Raw genomic sequence first — 21,718 nt, 5'->3', positions numbered from 1 at the left:
TTTTTATTGCATTTCACACATGTCTATTTTTCTAGGTTTTTAAAATTTTTTGAAAGGAAGAAAGTTTGCTTTTCAATTTGTGTATTTATAGAATAGGTTCATGCTTTAGACTCTAGCATTTTACCTAAATTCTAAAAGGTCACTTTTGAATTAAGACTGAAAAATTTTGTTAAACTATCACTATTTGCACTATGAAGGAGCACCAGGGGATTTAACGTAATTTTCAGTGTTGGAATGTTAGAGAAGTAAATAGATGCTAGGATTTCATGAGAAGCCAATCCCCTGAGCCACTGGGTAAAACATTAGCGCCACAGAGGATGGGTGTCTTTGCAAGATGCTCTTGAAATGTAAAGAAAGAGACAAAAAGATCCAGAAGCAGCTATACGAAGCACAGACTTCAGCACTCCAGAAGTGATGCTCACTGGAGATGCTTCCTTTGTCCAAAGACACCCAATGAAGATGGTTCTTCGTTTTCTTTCTCATGACACATTTATCCCATATCCACAAATATTATTTTTGCATATTTATTAAATCAGAGATGGTACCAGTAATGATTTTAAAGTGTTCAGAATAGACTGACTACATAGGAATTTATTAAGTTAATTGACCTCCTTGAATGCATTTATAGTTATGAGGCATAATCTAAGAGCCAGTGATCTTGTTTATTTATTTATTTTATTCATAGTATTCTTGCTAAAAAACCTCATGGGTTTTCTGGTCTGCCTATAAATACGTTGCTTTATTTTGAATATGTCTCTTTTTATTCTTTGTTTTGTTAAAACGGATTTATCCTATTGTATATTAGTATTGTTTTAAGGTTTAAGGTTGTCATGGTTATTATAGCTATTAAAAATTCTCCATTATTCTATTACAAAAAGATATTTTTCTTAGTAATTCTGTTTCTCTTTTAATTTTCTCTTTAAACTTTTTGTTGTTGTTGAAAATAAAGTTTATTTTTATACAGTATATTCTGGTCATGGTTTCTCCTCTCTCATCTCCTCCCAGATCCTCCCCCTCCTTCTCATCATTTCAACGCCCCATCTTCTTTCTTTATCTCTTACAAAAACAAACAGATGAATAAAAGAGAAACAAACAAGGAGAAAACAAAAAGAAACAAAGAATATGTGAAATGCACCTCCCCCCACACCATAAAAATACAAAATCAACAACCATAATATACAAGCAAAAGACCAGTAAGATTAAAAAAAAGTCCAAACAAGGCATTATGAGACAAAACATCTCCAAAACTACTTTGAACTGGTTTTATGTTGGCCATTTACTTTTGGGCATGGCATCTGCCCTTAACTGTGGTTTGCATACCCAGTAAGACTCCATTAGAGGAAACTGAGTTTTCTTTTGTGAGTGGTTGTCAGTTGGAGATGGCTTCTGAGTTAAGGATGGGAGCTCTTGTCTGTTCCCCGCTCAGCACAGGGACCCCCTCTAGCTTGGACTTCTGCAGGTTCTGTGCATGCTGTCACAAGTCTCTGTGAGTGTGTGTGTGCTTCAGTCATATTGTGTCTGTAAGGCATGTTTCCTTGATATCTTCCATTCTCTCTGGCTCTTACCATCTTTCTCCCTCCTCTTCAGTCCAGTCCCCTGAGCTCTGAGGAGAGGGGTTTGATGAAGTCATTCATTTAGGACTGAGTGTTCCAAGGTCTCTCACTCTCAGCACATTGTCCATTTGTTGGGCTCTATATTAGTTCCCATCTACTGCAGGAGGAAGCTTCTCCATAGATGGCTGAATGAGATGCTGCAAGCATATCATGCAGACAGGTCACCATTGTTAATCCAAGGATTTATAGTTGGGTTGGTGTTTATCTTTGTTTTCTGGCAGCATGCAGAGTACTTTCCAGTACCATAAACAATAGTCAGTAGGGATGAAGGTGTGAGGTAGGCACCAGCTCAGCTTCGCCCTGCTCACTGAGCTACATAAGTGAATTAGATAACTGTAATTAGATTTCACATGTGTTAACAGGACCGATGCTTATATAAACCCACAGAGATAATGACAGAATGCACAAGACATGCACAAGTTCAAGCCAGATAAAACCGCACTGGAGCGAAGGGGAAGTGGAACAAAGTCCCACCCTACCACAGTGCTGTCTGCAGCTGATGCCTGCTGCAGAGGGATACGTGTTTTCTCCAGTGGAGTGTCCTGGGTACATCAGCTACACTCCGGGGCAGGCCCCAGGCTCAGGAGTGATTGGCCAACATAAAACATACTCTTTTTTGGTCTCTGTGTGTATATGTTTTCTGTTCCTGTTTTGTTATTTTTTAGTTTCTGTTTTTATTTTGTTTTGTTTTCTGAGGTAAGGAAAGAACATGAAGATGGATAGGTAGGGAGATGGAGGAGGATCTGGGAGGAGTTGGGACAGGGGGAAGAATACTACCAAAATATATTGTTTGGAAAAAAAACAGAAAAAAATAGGAAAAAATCTTAACATGGTAAAAATGTTTATAAAGTAAAAACAATTGCGTGTGTTTAATCTTTTAAAAAGAATGTTTAAAATGTTAGCTAATGTCAGCTGGCAAGATGGCTCAGTGGGTAAAGGCACTTGCCATGAAAGTCTGAAAATCTGAGTTAGATCCCAGGAGTTCATGGTGAAAGGAAAGAACTCACTCACGAAATTTACACCATGGCATGTGCGCAAACAAACAAACGAACAGCCAATGAAAAAACACAAGGAACACACACAGATAAAGAGACACACACACATTTATACATACAAAACCTATAAAAAATGTCAGAAAACATAATACATAAGCAAAGGAACTGTAAGGTTAAAAAATGCCCAGATAACTTTGGAGGAAAAAAAAAACCCTCCAAAAATACCATCGAGTTCATTTTGTGTTGGCTGACTACTCCTGGGCATAGGGCCTGTCCCTAAGTGTGATTTGTGTATCTAGTGAGACTCCATTGGAGAGAACTAACTTTCCCTTGTGATTAGTTGTCAGTTGGAGATAGCTTACAGGTTAGGGATGGGGCTTGTGTCCACTTCTCTCAGAGCTGATGCCATCTGCCTTGGACCTGTGCTGTCCCTGTGCATGCTGCACAGTCTCTGTGAGTTCGTGTGTGCATCAGTCCTGCTGTGTCTAGAAGACCTTGTTTCTTTGGTGTCCTCCCTCTCCACTGACTCTAACAATCTGTCCACCTCCTCTTCTGCAAAGTTCCCTGAGCACCAAGGGGAGGGTTTGTAGCTGGGTTGGTGCTCACCTTTCTTCTCTGGTAGTGTGCAGAGGAGTATCTTCTCCTACCATGAATAGAGTCAGTAGGGTGGGCTCTAGTTACTCCCTGGCTCGGCTTCTCCATGTTCAGTGAATTATACAGGTGTTGTCTTCAGCAACAGGGCCTTATCACCAGTTTATGGAGAGCAACCAAAATCCTTGGCAATAACCTGAGTTGTTTAGGGGTTTCCATGGGACCCCTTTGGCCAACAACTCAATTAGATGTAATGCATTCCTGGCAGTGGAGGTTTCACTTGGTGGTGAGAGATGTCTAGCTGGGATGGTGTCTCCCTGTTATTTGGTGATTCCATTTATATTTCCTTTACATTTGTATATATTCTACTGTAGTGTATTTCTATATGACCCCTCAATAACCCTGATTTAGTTATCCTTCCCCACGTTTCCTCTTAACTCCTCTCCTCCTCCCCATCTCTGATTTTCTTCTTCCAGTCTCCTTCGTCCCATGCATCCATAATATACATTCTATTTCCCTTTCCTGGGGGATCTTTCCCTTCTCCCAGTCCTTTACTCTATAACTAACATTTGTGATTATATGGATTGTACAGACTGCTTACCAAAGATTTAACAAATTACTTCCACATGTAAGTGGAATATTTGTCTTTTTGGGTCTGGGTTACCTCACTCAGGTTGATTTTTTCCTCTAGGTCTATCCAGTTACCAGAAAATTTCACAATTTGATTTTTTTGAATAGCTGAGTGATATTCCATTGTAAAATGTACCACATTTTCATTACCTATTCATCTGTTGCTGGACATCTAGGTTATTTCCAGTTTCTGGCTATTATGAATAGAGCCGCAATGAACATGGTTGAGCAAGTGTCACTGTGGTAGGCCATAGAGTCCCATTTTTAATTGCATTGTTTTCTTGATGTCCAGTTTTTTGAGTTCTTTATATATTTTACATATTAGCTCTCCATTAGATGTGTAGTTGGTAATAGCCTTTGGCCATTCTGTAGCCTGCCGCCTTGTGTGAATGAGGGTGTTCTTTGCCGTGCTGTAGATTTTCAGTTTTTTGAGATTCTATTTATTAATTGTGCTTAGTGTCTGTGCTGTTGGTGTTCTGTTCAGAAAGTCTTTTCCTGTGCCAATGAGTTCAAGACTATGTCCCACTTTCTCTCCTATCAGATTCATTGTACCTGGCTTTATGTTGAGGTCTTTGATACATTTGGAGCTGAGTTTTGTGCAGGATGGTAAGTATGGATCTATTTGCATTCTTCTACATGTCGACATCCAGTTTGACCAGCACAATTTTTTTGAAGATACTGTCTGTTTTTCCAGTGTGAATTTATGGCTTCTTTGTCCACAATCAGTTGTCTATAAGTGTATGGACTTACATCTGGGACTTTAACTTGATTCTGTTGATCAAGGGGACATTTTTGGCTAATACCATGCTGTTTTTATTACTATAGCTATGTAGAAGAGCTTGAAATAAGGGATGGTAATACCCCAGAAGTTCTTTTATTGTACAAGATTCTTTTATCTATTCTGGGTTTTTTGTTTTTCCATATGAAGTTGAGTATTGTTCTTTCAAGGTCTGTAAAGAATTGTGTTGGGATTTTGATGGGGATTGTGTTGAATCTGTAGATTGCTTTTGGTAAGATGGTCATTTTTACTATGTAAATCCTACTGATCCATGAACATGGGAGATCTTTTGGTTTTCTGATATCTTCTCCAATTTCTTTCTTCAAAGACTTGAAGTTCTTGTCATACAGGCCTTTCACTTGCTTGGTTAGAGTTGCATCAAGATATTTTATATTATTTGTGGTTATTATAAGGGGTATTATTTTCCTGATTTCTTTCTTAGTCCTTTTATCATTTGTATATAGGAGAGTTACGGATTTTTCTGAGTTAGTCTTGTGTCCAGCCACTTCACTAAAGGTGTTTATCAACTGTAGGAGTGCCCTGGTAAAAATTTTTGGGTTGCTTATGTATACTAACTTATGATCTGCAAAGAGTGACACTTTGACTTCTTCATTTATAATTTGTATCCCCTTGATCTTCTTTTGTTGTTTTATTGCTCTAGCTAGAACTTCAAGTACCATATTGAGTAGATATGAAGAGAGTAGAAAGCCTTGTCTTGTTCCTGATTTTAGTGGAATTGCTTTGTGTTTCTCTCCATTTAATTTGATGTTGGCTGTCAGCTTGCTGTATATAGCTTTCATTATGTTTAGCTATATTACTTGTATTCCTGATCTCTCCAAGACTGTTTTCATGAAGGGGTGTTGGATTTTTGTCAAAGGCTTTTTCAGCATCTAATGAGATAATCTTGTGTTTTTTTTCAGTTTATTTATGTGATGGATTACATTGACAGATTTTTGTATGTTGAACAATCCCTGCTTCTCTGGGATGTAGCTCACTTTATCATGGTGGAGATCTTTTTGATGTGTTCTTTGATTCCATTTATAATATTTTATTGAGTATTTTTGCATCAATGTTCATGAAGGAAATTAGTCTGTTATTCCTTTTCTTTGTTGCATCTTTGTTTGGTTTGGGTATCAGGGTGACTGTGGCCTCATAAAAAGAATTTGGGTATGTTTTTCTGTTTCTGTTTTGTTGAACAATTTGAAGAGTATTGGCATTAGCTCTTCTTTGAAAGTCTTGTAGAATTCTGTGTTAAAACCATCTGGCCCTGGAGTGTTTTTGGTTGGGAGAATCTTAATAACTGCTTCTATTTCCTTAGGGGTTAGAGGTCTATTTACAGTGTTTATCTGATCTTGGTATCATTTTGGTATGTGATATCTATTAAGAAATTTGTCCATTTCTTTTAGATTTTCCCTAGAGTACAGGTTTTTGAAGTATGGCCTAATGATTCTCTGGATTTTTTAAGTTTTTTTTTTTTTTTTTTTACGTACCTCTCTTCATTTCTGATTTTGTTAATTTGGATATTCTCTCCCTGCATTTTAGTTAGTTTGGACAAGAGTTTGTCTATTTTGTTGATTTTTTTTTCAAACAAACAACTCTTTGTTTCATTGATTCTTTGTATTGTTCTCTTTGTTTCAATTTTATTGATTTTAGCCCTCAGTTTGATTATTTCCTGCCATCTACTTCTCTTTTATGTATTTGCTTCTCTTTGTTCTAGAGCTTTCAGGTGTGCTGTTAAGTCACTAGTAGGAGATTTCTCCAAATTCTTCATGAAGGCACTTAGTGCTAATAGTGCTCTTAGCACTGCTTTCATAGTGTCCCATAAGTTTGGGTATGTTGTGCTTTCATTTTCATTGAATTCTAGGAAGTCTTTAATTTCTTTCTTTATTTCTTCCTTGACCCAGTGGTGATTCAGTTGAGAATTGTTCAGTTTCCATTAGTTTGTAGGTTTTCTGTGGTTTATGAGGTTATCAAACTCCAGCTTTAATCCATGGTGATCTGATAAGATAAAGGACATTACCCAATTTTTTTTTTTTTTTTTTTGGTATCTGTGACCAAGTATATGGTCAGTTTTGGAGAAGATTCCATGAGGTGCTGAGAAGAAGGTATATTTTGTTTGGGTGAAATATTCTGTAGATCTATCTGTTAGGTCCAATTGAGTCATAATGTCTGTTAGCTCCAGTATTTCTGTTTCGTTTCTGTGTGGATGACCTGTCCATTGATGAGAACGGGGTGTTGAAGTCTCCCACTATTAATATATATGGTTCTATGTGTAATTTAAGCTTCAGTAATGTTTCTTTCACAAATTGGATGTTCTTGTATTTGTGGCATTGTTGTTCATAATTGAGACATCTTCTTGGTGGATTTTTCCTTTGATGAGTATGAAATATTCTGTGTTAAAACCATCTGGCCCTGGAGTGTTTTTGGTTGCGAGAATCTTAATAACTGTTTCTATTTCCTTAGGGCTTAGAGGTCTATTTACAGTGTTTATCTGATCTTGATATCATTTTGATTAAATTTTGGTTTAAAGTCTATTTTGTTAGATATTGGGATAACTACATCAGCTTGCTTCTTAAGTCCAATTGATTGGAAAATCTTTTTCCAACCCTTTGCTTTGAGGAATGTTTGTCTTTGATGTTGAAGTGTGTTTCTTGTATTCAGCAGAAGGATTGATACTGTTTTCATATCCATTCTGTTAGCCTGTGTATTTTTACCAGCTAATTGAGCCCATTGATATTGAGAGAGATTAATGCCCAGTGATTGTTATTTTGTTGTTGTTGTTGTTGTTAGTGTGTGTGTGTGTGTGTGTGTGTGTGTGTGTGTGTGTGTTTCCCTTCTTTGGGTTTTGCTGATGTGAGATGACCTATTGCCTATGTATAGTTAACTTCCTTGGATTGGGGTTTTCCTTCTAGTACCTTCGGTAGGGCTGGATTTGTAGATAAATATTATTTATATTTGATTTTGTCAAGAAATATGTTGCTTTCTCCATCTATGGTGATTTAAAGTTTTGCTGGGTATAGTAGTCTTGGCTGGCATCTGTGATCTCTTAGAGTCTGCAAGAAGTGTGTCCTGGCCCCTCTGTCTTTTAGAGTCTCCATTGAGAAGTGGATGTAATTATGATAGGTCTGTCTTTATATGTTATTTGGCCTTTTTCCTTAGCAATTTTTAATATTCTTTCTTTATTCTGCATGTTTAGTGTTTTGATTATTATGTGGTGTGGGGACTTTTTTTCTGATCCAGTTGATTTGGTATTCCGTAAGCTTCTTGTACCCTTTATAGGCATGTCCTTCTTTAAGTTGGAAAATTTTTCTTCTGTGATTTTGTTGGATATATTTTCTGGGCTTTGAACTTGGATTCTTCTTCTTCTATTCCTATTACTCTTAGGTTTGTTTTTTTTTTCATAGTGTCCTAAATTTCCTGGATATTTTGTGTCAGGAAATTTTTAGATTTAACATTTTCTTTGATGAATCTATTTTCTCTATCTATCTTTAATGCCTTATATTCTCTCTTTTATCTCTTGTATTCTGTTGGTGATGCTTGCATCTGTAGCTACTATTTGCTTACCTAGACTTTCCATTTCCAGAATTCCCTCAGTTTTTGTTTTCTTTATTTTGTCTATTTTCATTTTCATGTCTTAAATATTTTTATTCATTTCCTTCAATTATTTGTTTGTTTTCACTGCTTTCTTTAAGGGATTTACTTATTTCCTCCATTTGTTTGTATTTTCCTGTCTTTAAGGAGTTAATTAATTTCCTCAAGTTGTTTGTTTTGTTTTCCTGGATTTATTTACTTATTTCTTCTTTAAGGACTTATATCATGTTTGTATGGTTGGTTCTAAGGTATTTTTTTTTCTGTTTCAGATATATTGGGATATTCAAGGCTTGCTGTGGTAGAATGACTAGGCTTTGGTGGAGACATATTACCCTGCCTGTTATTGATTGTGTTTTTGTGCTGGCATCTAGGTACCTGGGTTTGGGGTGATTATAGGTCTAGTTGCAGATTTCTGTTTTTTTCTTTATTGGGTGGCTGTTTTGTTCATTGGTTTCTGTCCCTTCTCTAGATTTTCAGAGATTGTGATGACTGTGTGTTGCCTGTTTTCCTGACCTGTCCAGCTGGTGTGTTCACAAGGATTGCTTGCTGGTGTTTGAGGCTGGGATGCCAGGAGGAGTGGGGTGAGGGAGATCAGAAGGGATTGCTCTATGGGATCTACAGGAGGCATGGAGAAGGGGAAAGGGAGGCTGTAGTGGTGTTCTGTACAGCACTATTTTTAATAGGAAGAAAAACAACAGTATGAGTAGGAGTGTCTCTGACTCTTCTGCCTGCTCTTGGGTCCCTTTTTCTCCTGCTGGATTGCCTCACCCAGCCTCGATATGAGGGTTTGTACCTGGTCTTATTGTATCTTATTATGATGTGCTCAGCTGACATCCTTGGGAGGCCCATTCCTTTCTGAGGGGAAATAGAGGAGCAGTGGATCTGGGGGAGCTGGGGATACTGGGAAGAGTGGAGAGAGGAGAAACTGCAGTTGGGATATACTGTATGAGAGAAGAATTAAAATAAAAAGCTTGTTAGTAGGGATTATACTGATTTAGTAAAGGGCAGTTGGTAGGTTCTCCTCCAAGTTCCATGACTTCATTAGCACCAAGCGATTGGTTAGATTTCAGTATCAGGCATGATATCCCTTTTGTTGAGTGAGTTAATTAGGTGTTGGTTACTGCTAATATATGCATTCCCTTACTGCACTATTAGGGTTATCATGCCATGCTGGTGATTTTGTGGTTCATAGGGATCATAGATGGGTAGGACTGTTGGTTACTTTCCTCTTTTGGAAGACTTCATGGCTCCTTCTGGTATCATGAATGGTATTCTTCAAGGAGGAGGTGTTCAGGTCAGTTCTGGCAAAGGGGACCCTGGGCCCTGTTTCTGAAGTGCATGGTGTCTTCAGCTACAGGGACTTACTTTCTACCCATCAATTAGTAAATAGTTTTGATAAACTGTATATGTATATTACTTTGATAAAACTTGATATGCTGAGCCCTGTGAGAAATTCAGATAATAAATTCATTTACTTATTATTTATCCTTATTTTTCAGTAAATAACTCTTTGAAATGTATTCCTTCAGTCTTATTTATTGCATGTATGGGTATTTGGGTGGGTAATGTTCACATGTGTGTATGTGTGTATGTGCACGTGCAAGTGCTCATGTATGTGTGTGTGTGTACATGAAGGTGAAGTGCTCATGCATGTGTATGTGAATGAAGGTGAAGAAGTGCTTATGCATGTGTGTATGCACCAAGTCCAAGTGCTTATGCATGTGTGTGCATGAAGGTCAAATGTTCATGCATGTGTGTGCACATTGCTATCTTCCTCAATCACTTCCTACCAGATCTTCTTGATCCAGCATCTGTCACTGAACTCAGAGATCAGAGATTTAGCTAGGCCAATGAGACCCAGGGCTCCTCCTATCTCTGCTTCCTCGTTTCTGGGATTTCAGATACACTGCGATGCCTGGCTCTTTGTGTGGGTCCTGGAAATCTGAACATAGATCTTCATGCTTGTATGGCAAGCGCTTTGCTGACTGGCTGTCTAGGAACGCCTTATTTAGCCATGCTTAAAATAACTTCACAGTATAAAAAGGAAATCTAGCTATATTGTGCTTATTAATACTTTGTGAGAATTAGTTAATTAATCCATTTTAAAAGAAGGAAAAAATGATCAAAGCTGCAGCTGTGAGGGGTCAGTTCGGACATGCTAGAGATAATTGATATTTAATTAAGTAATTTCCAGGTAAATACATAATATATAGTCTAACTAAAGCAGTAGAGTTTTGAAAATGTAAAAAGCTAGAAAGGTTTGTGATTTTGCTGCATAGTAACGACTTATTAAGATGTAGGGCAATGTAGCAGTTGAGATTGACTTTTCATATCTTACATATTTTTATATGTATTAGTGTTTTGCCTCCATGTATATATGTTTACCATGTGCATGCCTGGTGCTCTCAGCCAGAAGAGACTGTCAAGTGACCCCTGGACCTTAGGTAAGATGTGAGCTGCCATGACAGATCCTCCAAAAAGGCAGCACATGCTCTTAACCATCCAGCCAACTCTCAGGCTCCGAGATTGACTTTTAATACTCATGTTGAAAATTGTTGCTTTTTCTCTCTTCCATGCAAGAAGCCATAACTTATACCACTTGGCAGTCAGCTGATTGCTGTCATATTTTGTGTGTTAATTCTTGGGTGAACTATACGGCAAATTAAATGATTGATGATTGCTGCATAATCCAAGGCTGATTTCAACCAGTCAAAATGTTGCAGTGTTGGCTTAATTATAAGAAAAGTCTGTGGCCCATGGTTTCTGTGACAACTCATGGTCAGGTGACTTGGATATGTCTTGCCAAGCTGTTCCTGAGAAATAAATACACTGTTTGTAAACAGAATTGCTAAGCCTTCTCTCACAAGATTTCGAGTTTACAAAGTATGAGACAGCTGGGCCAAGGGTCAAAGGTGAAAGGTAGGAAGCCATTTGGGGCCTATTCTTTCGCAGAGCCTTTGGCTGCCTTTCAGACTGAGCTCTTGGAAACAGTTCACACAAAGGCCTTCTGCCAACAGACTACTGACAGTTGGCTTAGGCAGGATCCTGTCACAAAATCCTCTCCTTTGCTTTTCTCTCTGTGTCTTGGCTTTGGAAATTTATAAAAATACAAGGAGTATCGTACAAACCACATATGTAAATGAAATAACCAAATCAACTTGGGTATTATATAAAATAAGTTTAGATTGACTTTTCTTTTAGAAACTGAGGTCCAGAAATTGGATTTATGAAGATATATTCTTGAAAAATTGATGGAAAAAAGACATTTTGGAAAAATAGTAAATATATTAAAACAATAAAGAAGATTAAAAATAATGGCAAAACATTCTTGGGTCAATTATAAGGTTCTTAAAGCTGAAGTATCCCTGTGCTCACATAGTCTACTGAGACATGTTAATTTATGAGTTTTAAATTATTTTATTTATTTAGTTATTATTTATATGGTTATTAAGAGATCATTTATTAGTATATGTTCTGGTTTGACTGCTACGATTTGGTGTGTCTTCAGAAGGAAGAAAAGAAATTAGGGTTCCTCAGAGGTTCTCTTCCTTTAGATGTCTTCAATGCTGTTGTTATTTTTGTTTTGGGTAGGAATTTATTCCAAGAGTAGGAAAAACAAACAAACCCAACTAAACCCTCTATCTTCCTTCTTCAACGTTAATACTTGTCTCAAAGGGCCTTCTTTGGTTACTGGCTATTCCACTGGCCTTACTGGTATATTTTGTAGATTTCTACAGTTACAACTTCTATTTTGGTCAGTTTTGGCATACTTTCACCCCTGGATCTGTGACCATGTGTTAATAACGACTTGCAACACTGGAAAAAGGTGTGTTTTTGACCAAGTACCCTAGGCTAGGTAGAGCCTCTTGTTTCAATACAGAATGCTGGGGTCAAAGGTGTGAACTCCTGGTTGTTCATTTCTAAAGGAGAAAATGATGAGGTAAAAGACAGTGAGATGGTGTTAAAGGATCCATGTCTCAATACAAACTATGAGCCATTAACCACTTTAACTTTGAGTAAGCTTCTTTAGAATGTTAGCAATTAATTACAAAGAGATCACCTGGCTGAATGGAAAATAAACACATTTCATTAGAAAATTTAGTTTACTTGTTAGGGTGGAACCAAAGCATGCAGTTTGCATCATAACCAGTGAGATGCCTCTTGCTTTTATTTAATCTCTACCACTGAGGCAAGCATAGGTGAGTTTGCCTTTCCAATGGGCTTCATTTTTCTTTTTTATCTGAACACGGTTTCCCCTCCCTCTACTCCTCCCAGTTGCTCCCTACCTTCTCTCCCATCTAGATCTGCTCGGTTTCATTTTCACATATTAACAACATTCAGTTATTGGAAAGCAAGTTCCTTAAAAATACAAAAATCACTGAAGTTTTAATGAGGTCAAGCACAACAGATGCAACATTAGTTCTATTGAATGAAGATTCTCCTCATTCATTCAAAATGAAGAGAATATACAGGTTATTTGTGACAGTATAAAATGATGGTTGGAGAGACTGTTCAGTAAAGAGCACCTGCTGCTCTTGCAGAGGACAAGAAGTTTGGTTCCCAGCATGGCAGCTCACAACCATCTGTAACTACAATTCCAAGGAGCTGACATCCTCTCCTGACCTCCATGGGCATCAGATATACAAGTGGTGTACATACATATATGCAGGCAAAGTATCCATACACATAAAATAAAAATAAAAATTTTAATAAATAAAGTAATGCTTCTACAAATTCCAAGTTTTTTAAAAATGATTTTTATATTTTTACAAAAAGAACAATGAAAATTATAGAGTAAGTGTTTGGAAGTGTCACAATGCTTTAAAAATAATCAGATGGGGTGATAATACTTACAAATGTTTTACGTATTATGTCTTCTAATAACCCATTAACCAAGGATCAAATCAATAATATGATTTTCCAATATTGTATACTGCTTTCTCATAAATTTAAAGAGTGCAGCTATGTCTAATCATGATAAAAATATAATCACTGATAGAAATAAACACTATGAAAGCACAATTCTTACTATTGGTTGAATGCAATTCAAAATAGAAAGCAATGAAGAAGAAAATGCACTGTGTGTATACAAGCTATCTATCCTGGATTTGTAATGCTAAAGATTATTTATTTCTCAATAATATAAATGACAGTTGGTAAAGCTGTTGTTACTACTGCTGGATGAAATATAAAGAAAGATACAAAATTTCCTGACACAGTACTATATCAAAGGCACCAAAATTACTGGTACTGATGCTGACATTGATGAGGCCAAACTGCATCTTATACACTCTAGAGGAAAGTCAAGATGTCTTGGCCAACAACTTGAGCTTCTAGCAACCACCTTCTGGTTCCTGTCATTTGGGCCGTAGCCAGGATGTAGTCACCAGCCTCAGCAGCCTCGTGTTGCCTCATGGTGGAGGCAACAGAAACAGGATCAATGGTAACAAACTTCACAAAGAAGATGAGGAAAAGAGAGGCAGGACTACAGAGGAAATGCAAACTGCATCCGTGAGCTATTTCATACCTTAAGGTACCCATTTACTTTCTCACAACACTTACTCACTAACTAAGAAAAATGGCAAAAGGACTGAATTGAATAGAAAGAAAAAAGTATTTAGAATGCAGTTAGAAATTACATTGGTTTAGGAAAATGGCAGCAGGAGGTTCTTTTCTCAGGTCTATGACCTCTCTGGTGGCCAGGTTTACAGTCCCAGGCATGAACTCCTCCCTGTGAAGGGGGCTTTAAACCCAGTTGCTCAGCTGTTGGTTATTCCCCAAGAAAAAGTTTCACTGCTGCAGCATGGTGTATGTATATGTCGCCAATCCAGTCATTGTTGTGGTTCACGGCTTTACATCCGGTTAGACTGATTGCTCCTCTCCCATGGCAGCTTGCACAGCATTTTCCCACTGTGTCCAAAGAGTGTGGTGTCTTCAGCAAAGGGAGGCATTCTGGGAGGCATCCAGGGGAAACAATCTATACTGTTTTGTGAGTCTCTTGGACAACGTTTACCAACAACTTGAAGCAACATTTTGCATGCCTAGAACTGGGGTGTGTTAAAGGGTCCATGGCTCTTGTGGGGAGCACTATGACCCTAAGTGGCATAACTTCATTTAAATTATTTGTGTACACACATGCACTTGTATATTACATATCGATTTTTAAGTAAATATAAAGCAGTGTTTCCCTATGGCTTTTTCAACCATCATTGATACTCTATATCCCTCCTCTCTTCTTCTCCCCCCTCAATAGTTCCTTTCCCAGCAGAAAGCTGCCCCCCAATTTTCCCGTTCCCCCTCATATCACCTGTGTCCTACTATCCTCTATCATTCCTGCTCTGCCCCCCCTGCTGCACCACAGGCGCTTTTCATAGTTTCTACAGTCACTCCAAGTTATATATTCACACCTGAAGATTTGGAGCTAGGAACCACAAATGAGAGACCATGTGGTGCTCATCTTCCTGGGCCTGGGTGACCTCACTTAATACAATGTGTTCCGCTTCCTTCCTTTTTCCTGCGAATTTCATTCTTCTTTACAGCTTTGTAATATTCCGCAGTGTCTATGTACCACATTTTCATTATCCATTCTTCAGTTCAAGGACATTTAGGCTGTTTCCATTTCCTAGCTATTGTGAATATAGCCCCTGTGCACATCACATATCGGAGGAAGTATGTAGAGCCTTTGGGCATACACTAAGGAGTAGTATAGCTAAGTCACAGGGTAGATTAATTAATTAATTAATTAATTTTAGTTTTGAGTTTTGAGAATTCACTATACTTATTTCCAGAGTGCCCGGACCAGTTTGCAATCCTGTCAATAGTGAATGAGGGTCCCTTTCCCCACAGTAGATATATATCTTAATGCTTTTTATTTTAATGGTTTATACAATACTATCATATCATACATTTATTTACTTAAACATGTATAGACATATCTGACCAACAAGAAAAGAAGAAAAATCAAAATAAACATGTGTTCTGAAATGCATGTGAGTTGCGAATCTGTTGCTTCTGTTAGCTCCTTTGCATGCCTGGTCACAGGGTTTAGAGATATGTGTTTGTTTTTGTCATTTCTCATGACTGAGCCTCAAGGTAGCTTGGTGAGCACTCCGCCACCGCAGTACACCTCAGTCAGAAACTGGAGTTTTAGAAGAGGATGTGAAATACAAGATCAGTTAATTCTGCCATTTATCCAAGAAAAAAGAGGATAGAAAGCATACCTATTTTCAACATGCTGTTGCCTTAATCTTCCTTGTATTTCATTTATTTACTTATTTATCTGTTTACTTTCTTGGGATTGAATGAAAAGCACTGTACATTTCTAACCTCACATTCTACCACAGAGTTACACTTGCCCAATTCCTCCTGCTGACTCTAGTTCCTAATCCTTGAGAAATAGACCATTTAACGGCAGTGAATTTTTGTTTTTGGTAATTTTTAGCAGTTAGGCAGTGTATGATATTCTATTTTAAAACTACTTTGGCTTGGCACTTTTCAGTACCAGCCTATGTGGTGATGGCTCCAGATTGTGTGTGTGTGTGTGTGTGTGTTTTGTGTGTGGCCAGCAAGCTCTAGGGACCCTCTTGTTTCTGCTCCCCCACCCAGTTCTGGGGTTCTAGACTTGCACTGCTGTACTTGGCTTTTTAATGTGAGTGCTAGAGATCTGAACTCGTGTACAGCAGAGGCTCACTGATTGATCCATGGCCTCAGGTGTGTTCTAGGAAACCTAAAGAACTGCCATATTGTTGATAAATGATCAGCTTAGATATGAATCTTTAAACCAACCCGCTTTCTCCACTGATGCCCCCTGTGTGTGGGCAATGTTCTGCTTCTGACACAGTTGATGCTCACTGCAGATTTGAGGACTAAATGAACAACTACTTTGTGGAGGTATCATTGTCCTGGAACTCGCTTTGTAGACCAGGCTAGCCTCGAACTCACAGAGATCCACCTGCCTCTGCCTCCCTAGTGCTGGGATTAAAGGCGTGCGCCACCACCGCCCAGAAAAAAAATATACTTTCTTAGAACTGAAAAAAAAATTGGGTTCACCTTCTATTCTGAAATTATATGATCTTTGGAAAATATCTATCAATCTTTTTGAAATTCAGTTTTCTTATGTGACAACAGGGATCTTACTGCCTGAAAGGTTATTGGGAGGGTTTGAGGGAAACTGATGTGAGAATGTTTTCAAATTGATGTGACATGCCGTGCAGTGCAGGATAGCAGTATTAAAATACACAACCACTTGTGAGACCCTCAGCTTAAAGACACTGGGGCAGGCTAGCCCAGTGCTCTCTTGACTGCTCCATACAGCCTTAGAGACACCAGGTCTGCTTACCACTTAATTTGTATATATTGCTAATATTTATTATGAAAGAAATTTCGTGCATGCACTTTTTAGGAACTATTATAAAATAGAAGGTTTCTCCACTCCTTTCGGGTACCCTTAGTATTATTTATCCCTCTCTCCTCCCTCGCTTCTAACCTTCCCACTTATGTCTCTTCTTGTCTCTCCCTTTCTCCCTTCATAGCGTCTGCTTCCTATCCATCCCTCCTTGGATGTCTTTGTCCTCTGCCCTCTGTGGTCTTTTTCGACTTTCTTGTACTCTGTAGTTCGTATCCTCGCATCTAAGGGTCTGGAGCTGGATCTACACTTTCTGGGTCTATGTTACAATGCTCATTGTAATACCTTCTGGTTCTATCTGTTTACCTGCAAATTTCATAATTTCAGTTTTCTTTACAGCCAAAAGAATTATAATGTATATGAACCACCTTTTTATTATCCATCCATCAGTTGATAGGCATCTAGGCTGCTTCCATTCCCTAGTTATTGTGAATAGAGCAGCTATGAACACGAAGAAAAACATTTTATCTATGTAATAAGATAGAGTCCTCTACTTATATGTCCAGGAGTCATACAGCCCAGACATATGGTAGGTATATTTTTAATTTCCACACTAATTTTCAGAGTGGTTATGCCAATTTACCCTCCCACCAGCAGTGAGTGAGGATTCCCCTTCCTCTACATCCTCACCAGCATTTGTTTTTATAAAATCTTAGCTATTATGATCATAAAATTAAATCTCAAAGTTGTTTTAATGTGCATTTCCTCTGGTTGCTAGGGATGTTGAACATGCTTTTAGGTATTTCTAATCAATTTTTGTTTCTTCTTTTGAGAACTGTCTCCTCAGACTATGGGCTCAGCAAGATATCCCCAACAGCTCAATAGTTGTGTAAACAATAGCTGTGTGATTATACTTCATGCCCTCTCTGTGGGAGAGAATTCATTACCTGTACTGCAAATCTAGCTTAGAACCCATGGTTGGAGATGTCATAGACCTGGAGGAGAACCTACTACAACCATTTTTCTAAACTGATATAACCTTCAACTGCCTTCTTATAACTAAAGGATACACTTACCCTTGTACCTATAGGTAAGTGCTGCTCTCACTCCTCAGTATCAGACAGAGGCCATCTCAGAACCACATGGTCAATGTGCATAGAATAAATGACTATGGAGTGTGCATCCCCAAAGATGTCTGTAATACAGCTTCCTTACCCCCAAAACAAGGAGTCCTGCAGAAGAGTGGGTGGCAATATTATGAGAGCCAGAAGACTAAGAGAACTGCTGCAAAGTAGTGTCTTCTGGACACGACAAGGATGTTGTACCAATGCACTCCCAGCATTATTGTTACCTGTCCAAGACCTGCACAAAGCCACACCAGTCAGTGTTCCAGCATGGGTGGGGAAAGGAAATACAAAGCTCCACTCTTAGTTGAAGTGGCACAGGCAGTTGGAAGTTGCTGAGGGAAGGAGAGTCAATTTTCATCAGGGATCAACCTCCTGATATGCTATTCCTGTCAAAGTGGTCATCTCTACACCCAAGAACATTTGGACAATGATAAGAATGTGTGCGTGTGCGTGTGCGTGTGCGTGCGTGCGTGCGTGCGTGCGTGTGTGTGTGTGTGTGTGTGTGTGTGTGTGTGTGTGTGTGTTTTGCTGACATTTATAGAGTAAGAGGTAAGGTCATGAATTTGAGAGGGAGATGTGAGTAAGACATGAGAGGAGCTGGAGGGGAAGGAAGATGGGTGGGTATAATGAAAATGCTTTGTACCCATGTATGGAGATTTCAAATACATTAGTTCATTATTTTAAATAGAAAATTCCTTTGTAAAATGACAACTTACTAAGAGAGCTAAAGGATGGTTTTTATTATTTATTTATATACTTGGAAATATTTTTTATAAATGCTGTGTAAAACGAACAGTAAGAACAAATGCTTGTTTCCATGAGCACCAGCCTAAAAGGTAAATCTATACATGTGGTATGTTATGGAAGGTCTTTAAGTAATAAATCTAACAATCTAAGATTATAATTTGACCATTTATAACTCATTCAACTTTGTAGATTATGAACAAAGATACATAATAGGTCACTTACACATTCTCATTCTTCCTGATTTAACCTGAGTTTCCCCCAGAATACAAAATACAAGTCTTGATAACTCATCTACCTTATTCATTTCTTCTGAAAAGAATATTAATAACCTTGATTAGTTATGGCATTTATGTTTTATTTTGTGAACAGCTGGTTGTTAAGTTATTTGGTTATTATTGTCAGTAACGTTCTGAGTGTAGAAGCGAAGTTCTTACTCTCTTCAAATTCATTTTCTTTTCTCATGAGATTTTTGAGAATATTCTGCAATTGCATAGTTGATTTTTTTGTCTGAAATATCTAATACAGTACGCTTTGAAACAATAGGGTTGTGCCCTCAGGCCTGCTAAAAACAATTAAGTTGATTACCAATCTACTACTAAGTAAAATATGAAAATAGATGTAACTAAATAAATGAAAAGCAAAAAGATTGGGATCACAGGGCTATCAGGAGGAATCTTGTTGCTTGATGGTAATTTCCTTTCAGAACCAGTCTCATCAGAGGGAGAAAAATGCTCCTGTCTTTGCTCTAAGTTATGGCCTCTTTGAAATTGGATTTTGTGTTCTCAAATCTCTATGCTGTAATGCTACCACAAATACACTTTCGCACCTGGATACGACTTAAGGCCCACTTCATGAGATGCAAGCCATGCCAGACACTGCTCAGGTGACCTGAGACTAGACAGGCCAGGGACCTAGGAGAAAACTAAAGGAACTGTTCTGCTAAAGGAACCCAGCAATAAAATGACTCCTAATGACATTCTGCTGTACTCATAGATCAGTGCGTCACTCAGCCATCATCAGAGAAGTGTCCCCCTGCAGTAGACAGGAACAAACACAGAGGCCCACAACTGGACAGTGTGTAGAGAGTGAGAGACCTTGGAACACTCAGACCTAAATAGGATATCTCTATCAAATCATTGCCCTCATGGCTCAGGGAACCCTGTGCAAGAGGAGGGAGAAGGATTGTAAGAGCCAGAGGGAACAGAAAACACCAAGAAAACAAGGCCTTCTAGACAGACACACATCTGAACTTACAGAAACTGTGGCAACATGCACAGGGCCTGTGTGGGTCTGGACCTGATGGGGTTCCAGTCTGAGATGGGGAGTGGACACAATCCCCCATCCCTAGCCCAGAAGCTGTCTCTAATGGGTAACTTTCCACAAAGGGAAAAACTCAGTTTCTCCAGCAGAGTCTCACTGGGTAGGCAAGACATGCTGAAGGGCAGGCTCCATGCCCAGCAGTGTGCGCCAACACAAAATTAACTGAATGCTTTGTCTGGGCATTTCTTTTTACAGGTCTTTTGCTTGTGTATTGTGGTTTCTGATTTTGTTTTTATTTGAGTATGGGAATGTGTGTATCTGTACCTGTGTTTCTTGTGCTTTTTCTTTGGTTCTTTTTTTGTTATTTGTTTGTTTTTATATTCTGATTTTGTTTTTATTTTATTATTTTTTTTTTCTTTTTTTTTGGTTTTTCGAGTATTTTATTATTTTTTAGATGCTTGATTGTTTTCTAATGCAAGAGAGAAAAAAGGGGGTGGATTTGAATGGGTAAGGAGGTAGGAAGGATCTGGGAGGAATCAGGGGAAGGGAGACCATAATCAGAATATATTGTATGAAAAAATCTATTTAAAAAATTTAGCAAGAAGATATTGAGCAATTGCTCAGACCCTGTCACATGTAAAGTAAAATCTTCCAGAATACAGTTAACTTAAAAGAAATTATTTCTCTCTCCCACATCACATCCCAATCACATTTTCCTCTCTCTCTGCTCCTCTTTGTCAACCCCGTCCCCTCTTCCCCATATCCATTGCTCCTCCATTTCCCTTAAAAAAATAGCAGGCCTCCCAGGGCTATCAACTGAACACGGCATAGCAAAATATAGTAAGATATATATAAATAAATATATTATAAATATAATATATATTATATTTATAAATATAAATATAAATAAATTTTGGAATATTTGAATTTAATGAGAAATCCTGAGAATGGGACCCAAGCCTACACATGAAATCAATCCACTCCATGTCCACTCTGTGCAGATAGGTATTTATGCAATAGTTTTGGTGTCCCTGAGAGTTTTCTTGGCCATGCCCTGGCTCAGATAGACAGGAAGGAAGCAAATGCTTTAATTCTCAATTCTTCGCCTTTCATTTGACTCCAGCCCTCAGGGCCGGAGTGAGACCATCTACCTTGGGCTTTCCTGGTTCTCCCATTCCTATCCTGATATCTGGAGACACACCGCCAGACACACCAGAAACAAGGGTTAATTTCCCTTCCTGGGATCCACTCACATAAAATTAGCCATCACATTAATTTGAGTTTTACGTGTGTTTGTGGAGGCAGTGAGAATCAGGAATAGCTCAGAAAGTAAGAGATAATCACTGTCATTTCCTGCCATTTGGATTATCATCCAAAATAATTTACTACGAGGTCAGTCAGATCAGATCATAAACAGGCATGTTTCTCTCCCTCTCATGTGGACATTTGGTCACATACATTGGTGCATCTAAAAACTGTGTGGATAAGTACAAAAAATTCTTTCTCCATCTTTGGTATTATGATAACTTGGGAAGAACAGTGAATAAGCAGGGGGAGAGGGAAGGAGGGGTGGAGGAGGAGAAGACAGGAGATGTTAGTAGTGTATTTGCTACTCTTTCATGCCCAGATCACCTGTATTTTTATAAAATTACATGTATGTAAGAGCTGGGTGTAAGTTTTAGATGTTGTAAGTCAAACACAAGTAAACACGCAAGTAGCTTGGAGAATCAATCTTCCATTGGTTTTTTTTTTTTTTTGATATCCATCGGAAAACACCTTGATGATTTTAAGTACTGATTGCATGGCCAATTTCAGTCACAACTGCGTGCCACCAAGTTTCTTCCTTTGAAAACCAGATCGGGGTTATCAGATAACTGCATTAGCTCTCTTCTCTTTCATTTGTGTCTTTCTAGACATGTACAGGGGAGTGCTGTGTGATAGGAAAGGAAATTTGGTTTTCCAGTGTGCTGCGTTTTAACATTTTTACACAAAAGAATGATTACTCCAAATAACTTTTTGAACCTACAATTGAAAGATGAAAC

General features: G+C 38.2%; 1 long non-coding RNA gene across 2 annotated transcripts in view; it reads left to right on the top strand.

The window, feature by feature from the left end:
- LOC128113781 (uncharacterized) overlaps positions 1 to 21,718 on the top strand; it is a 78,272-nt gene that overhangs the window by 37,185 nt on the left and 19,369 nt on the right. For both annotated transcript variants that reach the window (XR_008219660.1, XR_008219661.1), the window contains exon 7: positions 4,371 to 4,435. This is a non-coding gene — a long non-coding RNA (uncharacterized LOC128113781). The remainder of the gene's footprint in view (positions 1 to 4,370; positions 4,436 to 21,718) is intronic.

This window comes from Peromyscus californicus, unplaced genomic scaffold, assembly GCF_007827085.1.
Source record: "Peromyscus californicus insignis strain IS unplaced genomic scaffold, ASM782708v3 Scaffold_18__1_contigs__length_77618521, whole genome shotgun sequence".
In the NCBI taxonomy this organism is placed as follows: domain Eukaryota; kingdom Metazoa; phylum Chordata; class Mammalia; order Rodentia; family Cricetidae; genus Peromyscus; species Peromyscus californicus.
This window is presented reverse-complemented; position numbering and strand designations above follow the sequence as displayed.